The 18112-nt window shown below is 46.6% G+C and overlaps 1 protein-coding gene across 1 annotated transcript in view; it reads right to left on the reverse strand.

Moving 5' to 3' along the window:
* Positions 1–5693, reverse strand: part of SYK (spleen associated tyrosine kinase) — a 54383-nt gene extending 48690 nt beyond the window's left edge. Inside the window, exon 1 of the mRNA XM_069473993.1 lies at positions 5612–5693. The gene's annotated coding sequence lies outside the window, so the exon portion shown is untranslated. The remainder of the gene's footprint in view (positions 1–5611) is intronic.
* Between the last annotated feature and the right edge of the window lie 12419 nt (positions 5694–18112).

Genomic DNA, 18112 nt, shown 5'->3' on the forward strand with positions numbered 1-18112 from the left:
GAGAATGAAAAGCTTCCTTTTTCACATGTGTTCGAAACCTGTCCCCCACCCTCAATTTACATACTAAGACAGCTGCGCTTACCCAGCTCCCTCCCTCCGATGACCCTGTTGCCATCTGGCACCGTTCACTGTATTAGCTTAGGCTTACTCAACCTTGCACTCTTGCCACTGGGCTGCACCGATCCCTGCTGTGTGTACGGTGGGGCTGTCTTGTCCACTGCGGGCTGCGTAGCAGCATCCCTGGCCTCCACTCACTACATGCTGGAAGTGCACCATTCCCCCGTTGTGACAACCAAGAACTACGTCCAGACACTGCCAAGGGGCCCCTGGGGGCAAACTGATCCCTGATGGAAACCACTGTGTTAGCTGTTGTAGCCTGACACAAAGCTGATGTGTGCCTTCCACTGCTCCAGCCTGTCACCAATAAATTAAGTTGAACAAGCACTCGTTTATCTGATTTGTTAACATCACTGCTGATGAGCAAGGGACGGGCGGGGGGTCAGGACAGAATGGAACCCCATGGAGGCAGCATCCGCTGGCCCAGAGGGCAGCAAAGCCAGGGTGCAGAGCAGAGGCTGCGTGCTGGGAGGGCCGGCCACCCATCCCAGCTCTGCGTGACCTGGCACTGTGGTGCCCCAGCTCCTCACCTGTGAGAGGGGACGACAGTGGTACCGAAGCCACTATAACAAATCGCAGACATGAGAGAGAGTGTGCAGGGGTGACCACAGCAATTGGAACCTCACAGTGGGAGCTCTGAACAGAGCGGGGAAGGATCAAGCGATGACGAGATGCAGAAGAGAAAGGCACAGGCAGCCCACGCGTTGCGGGAGGGAACATGTGTGAGCGTGTGCGCGAGGGAGGGAGACAGACGCACCACGCCCACATGAGGGTGGTGGAGTCGATGGAGGCTTGAACTGAACCAAAGGTAATGCTTCCTTACCTCAACCCTACCCGTGCCAGTCAGGGAGCACACGGTACATTATGAGGGGTTAAATCTTCTAGAAAGGAACCAGATTTCTTCTTCAGGCTTTGGTTCTATCTGCCCCATCCCCAACGAGCCTGGGGCCATCACACCAGCTAGCAACCTCATGCCTTCCACACATCTTATTTAAGTTCTACTGGGTCGTTCTGCACTTATTGGCATGTTCCAACTAGACTCTCATGGTCTATTTCCCCAGTTCCAGGACTGGGGCTGATTGTACAACCTTTGCCCTTCAAAATGCAGTGAGCTTGGAAAATATCACTGTGTGGTTCTAGTGTATCAGACAGCGACTTTATAGGCTAAGAGCAATAGCTCCATGGTTGCCATCGCGTGCACAATGTTTCCGATAACATTTGAGCTAATTAAAAATCGTGTTTGTAGGGGCAGTCTGAGTGGAAGATTAGGCACAGAGGCTCACACCTGGGCAAGCAGCCACAAAACGTGTGCAGAGCCCACGACTCTGGTGGCAGAAGATGCAGCCCCTGCAGAGGCACAGCCAGCGTGACTGTCAACGTGACGAAGAGGAGCTGAGCTCTCCATGCCCACCCAGCCCCTGCCCAGGGCTTTATGTTCCCCAAAGCCACCAGAATAGACATGCATCTTGTTCCCTACTGCCTAAAATAGAGGCACCCCCGGAATGGGTCTGCAGCCTGCAAAGTCTGGTGAAGAGCTAAAAGGCACCCACGGCAGGCAGCCTTCAGGACGGTGCCCGACAACCCTCACGTCCCAGTATTCACAGCCCTGGCACACGACTGGCTGACTGCAGAATGTCTGAGGCCACCCCACAGAGCCCTAAAGCTTCCCCTTGGCTTTTGGAGTGCTCACGCTGGGGAGGCCAGATGCCACGTTGACAGGATGCTCAAGCAGCTCTGTGTGGAGGCCGGTGTGGTAAGGAACCGAGGCCTCCAGCCAACAGCCAGCAGGAACTGGCCAGCCCTCTGAGGAGCCACCTTGGAAGAGGATCCTCCAGCCTCTGTCAAGCCTTCAGTGTGGCTGCAGCCCTGGCCCACACCTGACTGCAGCCCCATGGACAGCCTGAGCCAGCCCAGAGGTCTCACATGCCAACCCACAGAAATTATGAGAGATAATAAATGATTACTGTTGGTTTAAGCCACTAAGTTTAGGGCAATCTGTTATGTAGCAACAGATAACTAATGCAGCATGTGCAATAGAGCCAGGTAAGAGAAGCAACCAGTGCTTAATAAATATTTGAGTGACTTGTTGACAAACGGGGCCCAAAAGCCGGGAGTGAGTGAGCAAGGTGCTGGGGCTGAGTTCTGCCAGGGTTAGAATAAAAAGATCAGGAAGGAAGGGCGGCCACGTGTGCCTGGTGTGTGCTCCCGAGCCGCGCGGTCTTCCTGCAACTCCACTTCTGCTGCGGATGGTGGGTAGAGGACGGCGCCCCAAAGCCCGCACGGCCACAGCACCCGAGCCTGGCACCTACAGATTACGGGAACCGGGATCAAAGGCGGATGCCAAAGTTCAGATTAACTTACTGTCACCAACAACACGATAACTTATCAACCATCACAGTGTCATTTCTCTCTCTTCTTTCTTCTCTCTCCTTTTTGTCATTCTCACTACTCTTGGCTCTATTCTCTTTTCATCTTTTGCATGAAACAAAACACAGTCAGTTCTTGTTATTCACGGTAGTCATGCTCTATAAAGTCACCAAAAACACCAAATTCACAAGTTCTGAACCATTGCTCCTGGGGGAAATACGGGGTTAGGTTCTTGCGATCTGCTGGTCCCAACATTTTTGTCAACAAATCAATACATAACTTTATTGTATGTGTGTTTCTATTTAAAGAAACTTATTTCATAGATATTATTGATTTAGTGACACTGAACTCAGGGCCAATAGCAGAACAACTCACATCTGAGTAAAGCTTCTTTAACACGTGTATTTTCTCTGTAAAGCACATCCCGGCCTGACTATGCTTAGTGACACCGGGCAGCACTTCCGCATTATGCTTGGGGCCATTTTAAATGGCAAAATCACCAACAAAAAAGACAGAAATGCAAAAAACACTGCACTAAACATGCTGAGAACAGGACACTTGTTTATAGTACGAGAGCTGAAACGAGAAGGCAGAGTGTCGCCTTGTTCAACCTCAGCATACATGTTGGGTGACTCAAATTTTTCACCACTTTGTGCATGTCATTTCCACAAATGACTGTCATTTCCACAAATTTGGGGGCTGTAGCTAGATTTTAGTGAGTAGGTGAACTTGTAAATGTTCGTGTAAATGTCCGTGAATGATGAGGATTGACCATAAGTCATTTTCCTCCCCCCTCCACCACCTTCTCTGAGAAGGCCCAACCTCATTCACGAAGATACACAATTTTGTCTTAGATGTTTCGAAAAAGACACTTCTCTCTATATAAGACTGTGTTCCTACAGTATTATTCTTGTTCCCTAAATCTGTTATTCTCTGCGTTTTCGAGCTTGGCATGGAAGTGGAAGAGGCAGCCCAAGTCTCTGCGCCTCCTTTTCATGACTCTGTCCATCCTGGTTATCGAAGGGCCTCACACCTGAGACCAAGGCGGCTGCTTTTCTCGAGCCCACTGGAGCACGGCTCCTGCAGGTGTGCCCCCAGCCCCCCACTTCCTGTAATGAACATTTCCAGCCGCGCCAAGCGGTTTCAGGTGGCACTTCCATGTCCCTGGGCCACAGGAGCCCCTCACGTGACAGGGACCGGGCTGACAGTGGTAGAAGTAAGTGGTTCTCTGGGAAAACAACATCTGGGGACAACTTCTGCCAAATCCATACCATTTAGGGGAACAAAATCAGCAAGATGCAAAAAGATAGGCAGGCTTTTCACACTCAAACCACACTGCCACCTCAGTGCAAAGCGGCCCCTTAAGATGCGCCTGGGAATTTCCTTTGCAGCTTAAAGCAAAGAAAATTGGGTGTGAGGACTTGGGTGAAAGGGAACTTCATCTGTGGGTTAGATTAATTTTCATGAGAAAGAGGAATGAGCCCAGCCAGGGGGAGAATCATCTTGCTGGACTGGCTGGTTAGTTACAGAGAAACAACCAAGGACAGGGTGATGCAGTGGGACCACCACACCCAGCACCAGGCTCTGCACATGACTGCCCTCGAACAGTCTGCAAAGAGCTGGGGGCCCTGTCTCCTGGGGCAGGACTTTGCTGCACAAAAAAGTAAACATGTGGACTCAGACCTGTGGCCTCAACATGGAGGAGCAGAAGCCAGGAGTGGGGCCTGAGCTGGCCTCCCGTCCATCACGCTGCCCAGGCACCTGGGCTCCACAGGCAGCACCACGCATCACGGCCACTCTGCACATGTGCAGGCAAGCACGGGGACTTCGTAGAACACACAGACCGCATTTCAGAAACAAAAAGTAGAGTTAAGGCTAGTGAGTGTGATTTTTACTAATACTTAGAAGTAGAAATGTTCCAATACTTGAAAACACTAACCAAACCTTCAAAATCAAATTCTTGTGCTATGTGTTCAGAACCTGAAAGACCTGAAAATGCATCAAGTCAAGGCCGAGTATCTCAGCCAACATATTGTAGGCATTTTCAGCTCCACAAGAGACACTCAAAAACCTCTTTTCTATGCCCACCTTGACATAATTAACACAAATCACAGATATTATGCCTTAATGTCAACATAAATGTTAGCTCTCAACATATGTGGTTACGAATAAGCAACCAGCCCACCTAAGTGTATTTAATTTTAAAATCCAAATTATTGACTCATTTGATATGCTTGTTGAACACCTGTCATGTTCAAGTCATTACGTCAGATGCCATAAGGGACAGGAAAATGAGCCTCCTTGTCTTTCTGACGACATGGAGGCAGAAGGGATCTGGGCTGTGGGACCCCAGGCTCTCAGTGACCCACACCTCTTCTCACCTCTTAATGGGACTGGCCAAAGCCACCTGCAAGTTCAGCTTCTTGGCAGGAGCTCCAGCTCACAAACGCCCTCGAGCCCAGTGCTTCCCGGGAGTGGGCAGCAGGGCGCCCGCCCGACTCCCCTGTGGACAGGAGTGTCTAAGCTGGACTCAGCAAAGAGGACACAGAGACAGGAAGTCTGTGTTTTAAATAGTTTCCCGGGTGATTTTTAAGTGCTCTGACAGCAAGAGCCTCTGCTATAACCCAGTATTTCACTGCCAAATGCTACTGCTCCAGAGTGAAGAGAATTGGTCACGTCCACCTCCAGGATCAGAAAGAGACGCAGGCGGGATGGAGCGGAAGTGGGGCAGTGGGCCGCTGCTCTCCATGTGCAGGGAAGGGAGAGGCCCCCCTGCTGGCGCCAGAGGTGGGGCTCCGTCAAGAGGGGAGTCATCTCTGCAGGCCTCCACTGGGGAGAGCTGAGTGCCGCATCACACAGGTGTGCCCAGAGGAGAGGAAGGAGGAACAGGTTATTAAAGAGAGAGCTAGCCTTTGTAAATAATTAACTGAGCACAGGGTCACATCCAAGGTCGTTCTTTAGCAATGTCCCTGAGCTGCCTTGAGCAGAAGAAAACAGGGTGGGGTTGGAGCCAGGGGGCTGGGGCTTGCCTTGACCCTGTGTGGGTCCAAGGATGCCTTCCCAGTGTCCCAGGTGCCACCTCATCACTCACTCTGCTCTGGACCAGATAGTAAAGAAAGGAACTCACTGTCAAAGTGCCCGATGGGTCTCAGTGGCCTTGTCCTCGTCTGGGTAGACCACACAGGGAAGACGAACAGGGCAGGCCGCAGAGTCACGCTGCTGTCCTTGATCTGCTCCGGATCCAGTGCCAAGACCCGTCCCACTCAGAAGAACTGAGGCAGCTGGGGAGACCTGAGGTGAGGCCGTGGCGGGTCACAGGGACAACGGTCCGCAGACCTGACTTCTCCTGTCTGACCCCAGAGCCTTCCTAAAGTGTGCAGCTTGAGGCGCTATTTTACTTTTCCATCACTCCCTCTCATTAGCATGACCTTCCCTGGGGCCCTGCAGCTGCCAGAGAGATGAAATCATCTGATTTAAGCAAAAAGGACACATTGAACATGGATTAAGAAATATCCAGGGTATAACTGAATGTTATATTTTAAAAATCACTATCATTTTTTTACTAGCCAGTTAAAAAATAATCACGGGTGATTCGTGATGGCAAAATATTACAGGTTATGATGGTCTCCTGAAATTTCATAACTGTGTCTTTCATAAACCTGAGGCATGAATATACCCAATGCTTAGAGCCAGTGGCAAGGGCTGTATGAAGGGGAAAAGGATGGTTTGGCCACATGATAACTGCAGGCCCCAGGGCGGCAAACTGCTGAGCCCCACAGCTCAAGACAGGCATGTGCTCGGCAGGAGAATGCAGGCAGCAAACTGGGGGAAACAGGCACACAGACGGGAAACCCAAGAATCCCTCCTATGGGCACCCAGGGAAGCACAGAGTCCTGCCGTCAGGCTTTCTAAGTATGCTTGATTCCTGCGAATTGGACCTACCTTCCTTTCCTGGATTCAAACACAGGTCTGGAATCCCAGGCAACGGGCAGCATGGAATGTGGAAAGGGAGGAAGCACCAAAACAGAAACAAGTATCATAGGAAAACAGCTGAAACGGAGAGAAAGCAGAAGACAAGTGTCTGCAATTAGGGAAGTGCCTTTTCCTTAAAGTGCCAGCATGCAAAACAAGCCAGAAAGCAGAAGTGCAGGTCCCCAGCAGCATGGGGCCTCTTTGAGTTACACACTCAAAACGAAGTAATGAGAGGTGGACCCTTCCAACACCCCCTGCCTCACTCGTTTTGAAGAGTCAGTGGACATGGCTTGGCCAGCCAGGAAATATCCTTTCCTGAGCGTTCTTATGGAAATGAACTTTGGCTTGAGTTGCTAGGTAGGGTAGATCAAAATTTCCCTGGCTATTTTATATTTTTTTCAAAAGTCCTAAGTCTTAGCATGTATCAAATTCCACCAGAAGGCTGAAGCCCACAGGAGGGAGATCCTTGAAAAAGCCTTGGTGGAGACCTCAGATGCTCACTCCCAGCCAGGAGACAGCAGGGTCACGCAGAGATGGTCTCTGTGGCAGCAAGGCCACTGTGTAAGGCCTGAGCCAGGCTGCAGCTCTCTGTCCCTGTTCCCAGACCTCCTGGGCAGACAGCTGCTTGTGGTGCTGGCAAAAGTGCAGAAAGAGGCAACTTTACAGGCGGCCTCTGACAAGCTCCCTCAAGTTGAGACAGGGGCACTTTTCAAGCATCTACTAAATGTCCCCATACTCTCTGAATTCCCACAAAAGGAAGAGACACACCACTGCAAACGCAAGACTGAAAGGAACCCCCTCCTGAGCAGCCGGGGCTGGAAGGAGCCATGTGGACACCTTCACTGGGTGGGGTTAGGAGACTGATGTGTTCAGAAAAGTAACAGTAGCCCACTTGCACCCCAAACCTGAGAAAGTGACAGCTCTGTGAAGAAGTATCCTCACTTTACAGACGATAAACTCGAGCCACATAGAGGTTAGCTGTTCATCTTTAGCACTGGCCAGGACAACCAACCATGACAATGACGGAAAGAGCCATTCCACGTGTGTCTGACTCGCAGGGCACCAGCCAACCTGCACCACGTCCCCAGTAGTGGTTACTACTGCTATCCCCAACTCACAGACCTGGAAATTGAGGCTCAGGAGGGTCACCTAGCTGAAGAGCACAAAGAAGGCAGGTGTAGAGCAAATACTGAAAGCAGCCTCTTCTCCCAGCTACAGCCTCTAGAGGCCCTCTTCATATATATTACATAAATGGTGGTGAAAGACATCTCATAGTCAGCCCATCCAAATGCAAGCCCACGGGCCTTCCTGACAAACCTGAGTGCCTCTCTTGTTCCCTGGAGCCGTGTCCATGAATTCCATCCATTTAACTGCTCACATTCTCTTAGATCACTCCCCTCCCCACACTCCTTAAAGTCAACCCCCTGCCAATGCCACCCATCTCCCCTCCCAACCTCCCAAATGTGTCCATTTGTCTCCAGTACACGTAACACCTTTGCCCCTCACATCTCTCCTGGGCCGAGACGGCTACCAGCACCCATTCCCATTGCTCCCTTCCAACGAGCTCTCTCCAATCTGAGGCCCAGTTCTCTGCTAAAAATCCCCCACTGCCCAGTCCTCCTCCGAGCTCAGGACAAACACGTTCCTGCCCCCAGGGTCAAAGTGCCTTCCCTCAGATCCGACTTCCCTGGACTGTCTTTGTGCTTCACCTCCCGATGCTCCCAGAACATCCAATCCCCTTCAGGTAGCACATGCTTTTCTTTTGTACTACTGACCACTGTTTGGACTTAATTTATCTTTATTTTGTGGTGTGTGAACATTTGATGAATGCCTGTCTCCTGCACAAGGGCAGGAATTGTATCTTACTCCAACTCTATTTCTAGTAAGGCTTGAAATTGGGTAGCGTGAGTTCTCTGACTTTGTTCTTTTTTAGTATTGTGTTGGCCATTCTAGGTCTTTTGCCTTTCCATGTGAAGTTTAGAGTCATGTTGTCATTACCTACAAAACAGCTTGCTGGGATTCTGATTGGGATTGTGTTGAATCTACATATTAAGCTGGGAAGAATCAACATCTTAACAGTATTTAGTCTTCCAATCCATGAACATGGACTACTTTTCCATTTATTTCCATCTTCTTTGATTTCTTTCCTCAATGTTTTATAGTTTTCTGCATACAGATACTGTAAATATTTTGTTAGATTTATACCTAAGGTTTTTATTTTTTTGTCTTTTTAGTGCTATTGTAAATGGTAATGTCCAATTCCAATTGTTTATTGCTGGTATACAGGAAAGCAAGTGACTGTTGTATATCAACCTAGTATCCTGCAAGCTTGCTATACTCACTTCATGGTTACAAGAATTGTTTTATAGATTCCTTAGAGTTCTCTATTCAGACAAGCATGTTATCTGTGAATGAAAATATTTTATTTCTTCTTTTCTGACCTGTACACGTGTTATTTCATTTTCTTGCTAAATGCACTAACTAGGACATCTAGTAGGATGTCGAACAGAAGTAGTAACAGAAGACAGTCTTGCCGTGTTCTCAATCTTAGAGGGAAAGTGTTCAGTCTCTCACAATTAAGTATGATGTTATCTGTAGGTTTTTTGTGGATGTTCTTTATCAAGTTGAAGACATTCCCCTCTATTCCTAGTTTACCAATGATTTTTGTCATGAAAGTATGTTCAACTTTGTCAAATGTCTTTTCTGCATCTATTGATATATTTGTATAATTTTTATTCCAGAGCCTGTTTGATGTGATAGATAATATTAATTTATTTTCAAATGTTGAACTTGCTTTGCATACCTGGAATAAATCCCACTTGGTCACAGTACATAATTCTTTTTATACATTGTTGGGTTTAATTTGCTAATATTTTCTTGACGACTTTTGTATTTATGAGTGATATTGGTTTATAGTTTTCTTTTCTTGTAATATCTTTATCTGATTTTGGTGTTGCGGTAAATCTGGACTCATCGGATGAATTAGGAACTGTTACCTCTGCTTCTATTTTCTGGAAGAGAATGTGGAAAATTGGTATTATTTCTTCCTTAAAAGTTTAGTAGAATTCACCAGTGAACCTATCCAGCCTGGTGATTTCTTTTTTGGAAAGTTATATTGATTTAAATTTTAGAAACATAGGGCTATTCAGGCTATTTTTTCTTCTGTAAGTTTTGGTACTTGGCGTCTTTCAAGAATTAGTCTATTTCACCTAAGTTATCAAATTTGTGAGTATAAAGTTGTTCACAACATTCCTTTATTATCCTCATGATGTCCATGACATCAAGTATGATGACTTTTCTTTCATTTCTGATATTGGTAACTTGTGTCTTATCTATTTTTTCTTGTTTATTTTGGCTAAAGTTTTGTCAAACTATTTTATTCTTTTCCATTTCAATGATTTCTGCTTTAATTATTTTTTTCCTTTGGTTTTGGCTTAATTTGTTCTTCTTTCTGTAGTTTTCTAAGATGGAATCATAAATTATTGACTTTGTATATTTCTTCTATCTGATTTATGCACTTAATGCTATAGATTTCCTTCTAAGCACTGCTTTTGCTGCATCTCACAATTTTTGATAAGTTGCATTTTCATTTTCATTTTTAGGTAGTTCAAAATATTTTTATATTTAAGACATATTCTATAACTTGAAGGGTTATATAGAAGTCTAATTGTTTAATTTTCAAATATTTGGGGATTTTCCAACTATCGTTTTGTTATTGATATTTAGTTTGATTCTGTTTGTTCTGAGAACATAATTTGTATGACTTTTATTCTTTTAAATTTGTTAACAAATGTTTTTCAAAAATGCGCACTGTCTTGGTGAATGTTCCATGTAATCTTGAGAAGAATGTGCATTCTTTTGCTGTTGAGTGAAATATTTTTAAAGTGTCAACTAGATCAAGTTGATTGATAGTACTGCTCAGGTCACCTATGTCCTTACTGATTTCTACTTATTTGGTCTATCAATTACTGAGAGAAGGAGATTGAAACCTCCAACTATAATAGTGGATTTGTTTATTTCTCCTTCTTAACATTTGCCTTGTGTATTTTGATGTTCTGTTGTAATACACATACACATTTCAGGCTGTTATGGCTTTTTGGATATTCAACTTTGTTATTATTATGTAATACTTTCCTTGAAGCCCTGATCCCTGTTGACTATGGGGTTTTTTGTCCTTTAAGTGATACAGGAAGACAGGAAGGTGTTGGACTATGAGGAATTCTCTTGGAAATTCCCAGCTGAGATAAGGCTCTAGCAAAGTGTTTCCCCAGGAGAGTAACCTTTGTTACAGAGAAAGCTCTAGGTATATCTCATAATTATCACTCTTCCTCTCCCCTGCCAGGGCCACGAGGGGCTCTTTCACAGATCTCCACCATAAGAACCTACTGAGGTTTGTATTAATTATGCCTTTTTATTTTCTGTACTTTCTGTTTTGACATCTGTGGCCTTGCTGATGCTGGAGATACTGCCTCTCCCAGGGCTAGATAATTTCTAGAGAAAGTAAAGGACTCCTCACATGCAAACCAATCAGTCCAAACCCCACTCCCCAACTATCTCCTTTATCGGACTCTCACAAGCCAATCCACTTTTCTCTGCTCTAATCACCCCATGCCAGGCACAGACAACGAGGGGCAGCCCCTACAGCCCAGAGCTTCTGGAAATACTCAAACCAGCCAAGCCGAGGGCTGCTTGCCCTGCTTCACCTTTCCTGGAAAAACCACAGCAAAGGCTCTGGCGCCCATGTTTTCCCCATTCTCTCTGCCCGGTGCTTCTCCTTGCATGGCATGGCATGCTGGCCCTCTGTTTCTAGTGACCTGTGAGTATAAACTTCCTCCTTCACGACAGTCATTTCCATGTCTGCATGTCTTATCACATCTGATTAAAACATACCCGGGCACCCTTAAAATAAGGTCCCTAGAAGTAAAGCCCAAGCAAGCGGAAGCCCTCCTGACACTGGTACCCATAGGAGTTTCTCTCTTGAACTATTCCCTTGTCAGCCTCCAGAAATTCACCAAAATCACCAGTTAAGAATTTCCATCTGTGTAAGGTGCCAAAGCTTCTGCTCCAGGGAAGCAGGCTTGGCATCTTTGGATGTGCCCATCTCTCCAGATATCCAGGTGTCTATTTGCCCTGGGACCTCAGTTCTTTGATAAGCCAAGAGAAGTCACTGATCTCCAGTTTGTCTAGCTTTTTATAAGGATGAAGTGACAATTTTCATGCTTTTCACAGGGCGGGGCTGGGACCTTTGTTTATCTAGTGTCTGTCAGATGGCCTGCCTTATAAATGTTGGTCCACAAACATGGTTCAGATAAACGAATAAGTGAATGGATGCATGACTAAGATGTGATTATTCTATAATAGATGGTCCACAACCACATCAAACATCTGAATAAATGAGTAAATGATTATCTGGTCTATAAATAATTGCTGAATGAATGAAGGCGTGATGGGGATATGGTTGCAGCCTTTTCCAACCAGGAGCCCTGCTTGTTCACCCCAAATCTCAGGAAGCCAGGGTGCTCCAGGGCCCCTAGTGCAGTCCGCTGCATGTGTGTCCAAGTCACTAGCAGAGGCCAGTGTCCCCAGGGCCTCATGTGCTCAGTATTTGACACCTGCATATCCTTTCCATATATTCTCCCCAGGAATTTTGAGAGTCCTAAGCTACTTCTGCCTCAAAATGTTAGGTCCCTGTTTTGTTGTGTAACTATGGAATGCACAAGAAAAACAGTATTTGCTTTACATATCCCACCAAATGCAATATAGTTAGCAAACCTTTTTCTGTCTTATTTAGACATTGTCTAGTTTGATTTTCTAACAAGCTTATTAATTGATCACAACTTCATCCAAAATTATGGGGAAAACTGTGGGCCTTATTAGGCTAATTCCTTTCTTTTCTTAAGCACAATCCTTAACAAAATTTGAGATCTAAATCAAGACAAAAAAGTAACTCTACAAAATTCAAGTCCTTGTGCTTTAAAGGCATTGTTCACTTTTCTCTTTCACCTTAATAACAAGGTCAAACTGCATTTTGTGCACTTGATTTTAGTCAGGACCTTCCTGTAGAGCCACAGAAAGCCTGACTATGTGTGAAGTTGGAGGGGTGGTCTGTAAGGTGGTCATAAATGCAGCTCCGGGATCAGAGTATTTGGGTCCAAAACCTGGCTCCACTGCCTTTAGCCATAAAGCTAAGCCCCCATTTCCTTATCTGCAAAATGAGAATAACAGTAAAACCAGCTCCAAGAGTTGGTGAGGGATGCTGTTGCCCACCCATGTGAGGTGCTCGTGGTGCCTGGCACCTGGTAAGGGTCACATCGGTGCTGGTGACCAGGGTGGGGATGTCCTAGTGACGGCAGGGTGATGGCTCAGGGCACGCCCTCACTGTTGGGTGGACACGGTCCCACTCCAGGCAGGCATGCTCACACATTCTTACTCACCAGTTCTGCTGCTGCAAGCAGGCTCGGGGAATACCAGATAAGGCTAATTGTGTTAGGTGGGATCATCTGTACTATAATGTCTTTTTAAGAGAGAGTTATACTAAACTGCTTAGGGCGTGAAATTCTATGATATGTGCACTTTATTTTAAAAACACGTCAGGCAAAAAAAGGAGTAGATACAGCTAATATGACAAAATATTATCACGAGGAAGTTCTGAGTATATGCATGATCATTATACCATTGTCTCTACTTGTCTATATATTAGAAAATAGTCAATATAAAAATTTAAGCTTTTCCATGCAAAAATATAAAAACAAAGCATAAAACTCTCCCTACATAATATGGGCTTCAGAGCATGATCAAGACATCTCCCCATCAGCCACCCCTCTGACTACATGAGAGTGCGAGTGACACACACAGGCTAGTCACCTGCAGGGCAGCTGGGCAACGATGAGCTATAGTGACACCGGATGCTGTGCTGATCTCAGTGGAAGAACGGGATGGCTGTAACACCACAGACCCAATACCCTTTCCCCACAGAGCGAGCGAGAGACCGAAGAATGGCATATAAGGAACACTGAACACTTAGAAACCTAAATAAAAAATTCTCTATTGCTATGTTATCTGAAGTTCACAAAAACTTCCAACTGCTAAAATGACCAACATTCTACCCTGCAAGGAACACAAGTGCTTTGTCCAAACAATTGCTTTGGTTCAACATTTACCATCTGAGGAACAGGCTCTGGCTGCAGGAAAAAAATGCTCTGCTTCTCTTATCGGCTGTTGTTAGGTAGCACCACTTATGGAGAAAATGATCCCTGATTTATAAATTCCATCTGGACTGAGAGATGGAGAGAACCATAAATTCCTGATTAAAAGAAACAGGTGTGGCCCTGTTTCTGGTGGGGACCCTGAAAGATATGCCTACAGTGTTGTTCAAAGAGAATCGCTCCAGGTGTATACCTCATCTCCTTGCTGTATGGACTGTATGGACCTGAGCTGTGAGGACTACAGTGAAGACCCCTGTTGAAGGAAATACCTGAGGCTGCCCTGTTGTGAAGCAGAGATTTCTGCCTGACAGCCTCTGGGTGAGCCTGTCCCCAGTATGACCTGGGCTTGTCTTGTGAGTCTGAGCTCCAGGAACCATGCAGACTTCCTGGTAGGTGTACACTATACCACATCATCGCCTATCTCCAGCTTGTGCAGGTGCAAGTAGACCTGCCATGCAATCAGTCTCTGCTAATGAGAAAAATATTTATTTTAGAAATATTGACTGTGAAAAACTATCTTTTCATAAGAAAGACATAATAATTAGAAGATTCTTCGAGAACTCACTGGGCTTGCTACTAAGTTTAAACAGAAACATCAAATAGCTGAGGCTGATCTAAGCCCTAAGACTATGATCTGCTACTTCTGGATTTGTTTGCTGATGCGCTACTGGGACCAAAACAGTGCCAGGCGCATCAGAGAAGCTTGATAGAAACCTGCCCATTTAACTAACTAGTACAAAATGCAAGGCTAAGAGATTCCACTGTATTATAAAGTAGTGCATTTGTTTCAAAAACATGCCTCTTACCATACAGTCAAATTCAACTTGGTTTTAAAAATTATTTCCCTGCTTTGTAAGAGAGAGAAATAAAATACAGTTGATTGTCATTATTTGCAGTGGTATGTTCCATAAGGTCACCCCAAATGCTGAATTAGCAAATACTGATCCATTGCTCCTCAGGGGTTATGTGCCTGAAAGCCAGTGATCACAACCAACTGACCAGCGCGTGACTTCTTTTACCTGTTTCTGCTTAAAGATGTTTTATTCGATACCTATTGTTGATTCACTACCGTTGAATTCACGGCCAACAGCATTGTAACTCATGCCTGAATGGAACTTCTCTAACTTACAGGTTTTCTCCATAAGGCACACCACAGCCTTCTTGCGCTGAGGGACACTAGACAGCACTTCAGTTGGGAGCCGTTTTAAATAGCAAAATCACGAGGGGAAAAAAAGGCACAAAAATATAAAAAACAAGGCACTAAGTCGCCTGGGAGAAGGACAGTTGTCTACAGTATGAGCTGAAACAAGGAGTCAGAGCCTCGGAACATGCGCATCGTGGGGCTCCGATGCTGTGCCGCTGGGCACATGACCCCAAACGACCGCGGAAGCACCACGAATACTGCAGCGGGGTTACCAGTGAATTCTAGTGTGTGGCGAAGCCCCACAACTCGCAGAAGCCGTGAGTGACGGGGACCAACTGCGTACTGCCTTGCACAGGCACGCTGAATGGGACGGACTCGTTTTTCATCCTTCTGAGTGACTGCTCAAATGTTCACGAGGGGCCCGATGTCACAAACTAGATGGGCAAGTGCGGGTTATTGTGAAAATCAATACACAAGTGAACAGAGACCAATATTTGGAAATTTTTCTCAATTAGTCCCAGCCCCTGACGGTCACATCCCCTGTATTCGTTTGGCTCTCTAACAAGTATCTCCTGCCACCCTCAGAAACAGGTTTTACTAACACATACGAAAAATCAGTTCGTGGCACAGAAGAATCTGTCTGGCGTTAATTCTCACAGGTGTTACTGATGCCGAAGACACGCTGCACAGGGAGCCTGGCCACCGTGCCGTGCGGAGGACTGCGGCAGCCAGAAGGGAGCACAGCCTGCCTCCAAGGGGGCCTGTGCCAGTCGCTTTGCGTTGCTGTAAAGGAATACCTGAGACTGTGTGACTTATAAAGGAAAGAGGTTTCTTTGGCTGATGGTTCTGTAGGCTGTTCTGCTTCTGGTGAGAGCTTCAGGAAGCTTCCAATCAAGACAGAAGGGGAGCAGGTGTCACATGGGTAGAGAGGAAGCAGGAGACGGAGGAGGGGGCCAGACTCCTTTAAACAACCAGCTTCTGAGAGAACTAACAGCCAAGAACTCATTCATTATACTCATTATCTTGGGAAAGCACCAAGCCATGCATGAGGAATCTGCCCCCATGACCCAGACACCCCCCACCAGGCCCCGCCTCCAACTCTGGGGACTGAATGTCACATGAGATGTGGAGGCTCCAACATCCAGCCCTTGCGGGCCTGAGTGCAAAGCCAGCCCTGTTGCTCAGCAGCTCTCCCGCTTGGGCAAATTGCCCTCCACTTCCTCATCCATAAGAAGGGTGTAGCTTCAACTTTATTTGGAAAGTTTTCTTTTAGGAAAAATAAAGGCATAAATGGTAAAAATGGCAACATTTGTTAATTGGGTGCTGCTGTACTTTTCTGTATTTTTAAAATTTTTCAAACAAACCCCGTTACTATGAAGAATAAATGAGGTTCTGTGTGCTCGAGGCCTGGTGCTGGGCGCCTACTCCGCCTTACAACCTGACTGTAAACAATCTAACTGCAGGCAGGGTCCTGGCTGCTGCCATAGCCCTGGTACCTGCACCTATTGCTGACACATGGGAGGCGCCCCACAAACCGACCTGCTGAATGGATCAAAGGACCAGCGAACATGGCCTCGGCTGGTCATGGAGATCAGAGGCTGGCACAAGTGAAGAGTACCTCTTGAACTTTTGGCCATTCTCAAGTTGTTTTCTATTTGTTTATTCTGAACTGCTCCTATAGAAATTGAGTTGTTAAATGAAAATGCCAAATGCTCTAAGTCGCTCTCTAAGATAAATATCAACATATCTGATTGCTTGGGTGTTGGCAGAGTCAAGCTGTCACTGTCCCTCCTCTCTGAAATCACTCCACACAAGAAGAACCAGAAAGAGAAATACAGTGGGACTAGCGGATATCCCTAACCTTGGAAAACCTGAGGGGCGTAGAGCCAAGTGCAACAAAGGCTCGCCCAGGACTGAAGACCCTTAGGGACCACCACCAGGGGGGGCAGCTGCTGCAGCCCCCAGACAAAGCCTGCAGAGCTGAGGGCCCCATACAGCAGGTGAAAGCCAACCATTCCTTGAAGACGGACAGGAGAGGAGTTTCTGAACGGGCTGGCAGCCTCCCTGAAAAGAAGTACGTATGTACATACCAGACCAGCTCATTCTCTCACACACACACCAAGCATTATTGAGAATGAAGAAAATATTCTGCTAGGCTGGAAGACATCCTGGGCTTCTCTGTGATTTATTTCAAAGATGAGGAACCAACAAGTACATGAAAAGAATGAAAGGAGAGAAGCAGCAGGAGAAACAAGTAGCAGATCAGGAACACAGACTGGAAAACTGTCCCAGGAGGCAGGGGAAGTCATACCACACACAGAGGTGGGGAATCCAGGCACTTAACAGAACAATCCTCTGCTGACCTCAAGCCAGGTGCAAGGCAGGGAGAGGGAGAGCGGAGACAGGAGACAGGAGACCCTATCGGCCGGCTGGCTGAGGAGATCATCAGGTCAAGGCCAGGAAAGAAACCTGCAGAGTAGGGAAGTGAGAGATGAAGCAGTCAGGGAATTCACCAGGAAATACTGGAAGGCAAGGGGGACCCAATACACACAACTGATGTCCCTCAAGTAGAGGATTTAAAGGAGTGGAACACACATTTAAAGTTATAATTAAAATACATTCTCAGAAATAAAAGAGGTCTTGTCTCTAGGCATTGAAAGAGCATCTTATCCAAGAGCCTCCAGAAGAAAAGTGAAATACTGGGCCTCAACGAAAAATAGCACTGCCGCATGGGCCGGCAGAGGCGCTACTGCGCACGCGCCCTGAGGATGTGACGTCAGCGCGTTGCAGAGCTGTCTACCCTCCACGCCCGCGGCAGCGCTGCTCATGAAGACGACACGGGGACCTACCCGAGTCCAGCCGGGATAAATAGATAGTTGCAAAAAGAGGTCCATATGCACAATGGAACCCTGTTCCACCTGACAAAGGAAATCCTGCCATCGGTGACAACGCGGATGAACTGGGAGGACATCATGCTGAGTGGAATAAGCCAAGCACAGAAAGATAAACACCACATGAGCTCACTCACAGAAGCAGCGAGGAGGACGCTGGTTGCCGGGGCCTGCGGGCAGGATGGGACGATGACGGTCAAAGACACAGAGCCGCAGTGAGAGGGGTGGACAGTGAGCATTCACGGTGACAGGCATGTTCCTTAGCCCAATTCAATCATTCCACACTGTATACAGAACATCACTGTGTACCCCATAATTATATAAGATTATAATTTGTCTAAATGTTACTGAGCCTCAGGCTTCTCCTTGGCAATACGTCAAGCCAGAAGACAGAAGAGCAATGTCCACATGGTTTC

This window comes from Eulemur rufifrons, chromosome 7, assembly GCF_041146395.1.
Source record: "Eulemur rufifrons isolate Redbay chromosome 7, OSU_ERuf_1, whole genome shotgun sequence".
Lineage (NCBI taxonomy): Eukaryota > Metazoa > Chordata > Mammalia > Primates > Lemuridae > Eulemur > Eulemur rufifrons.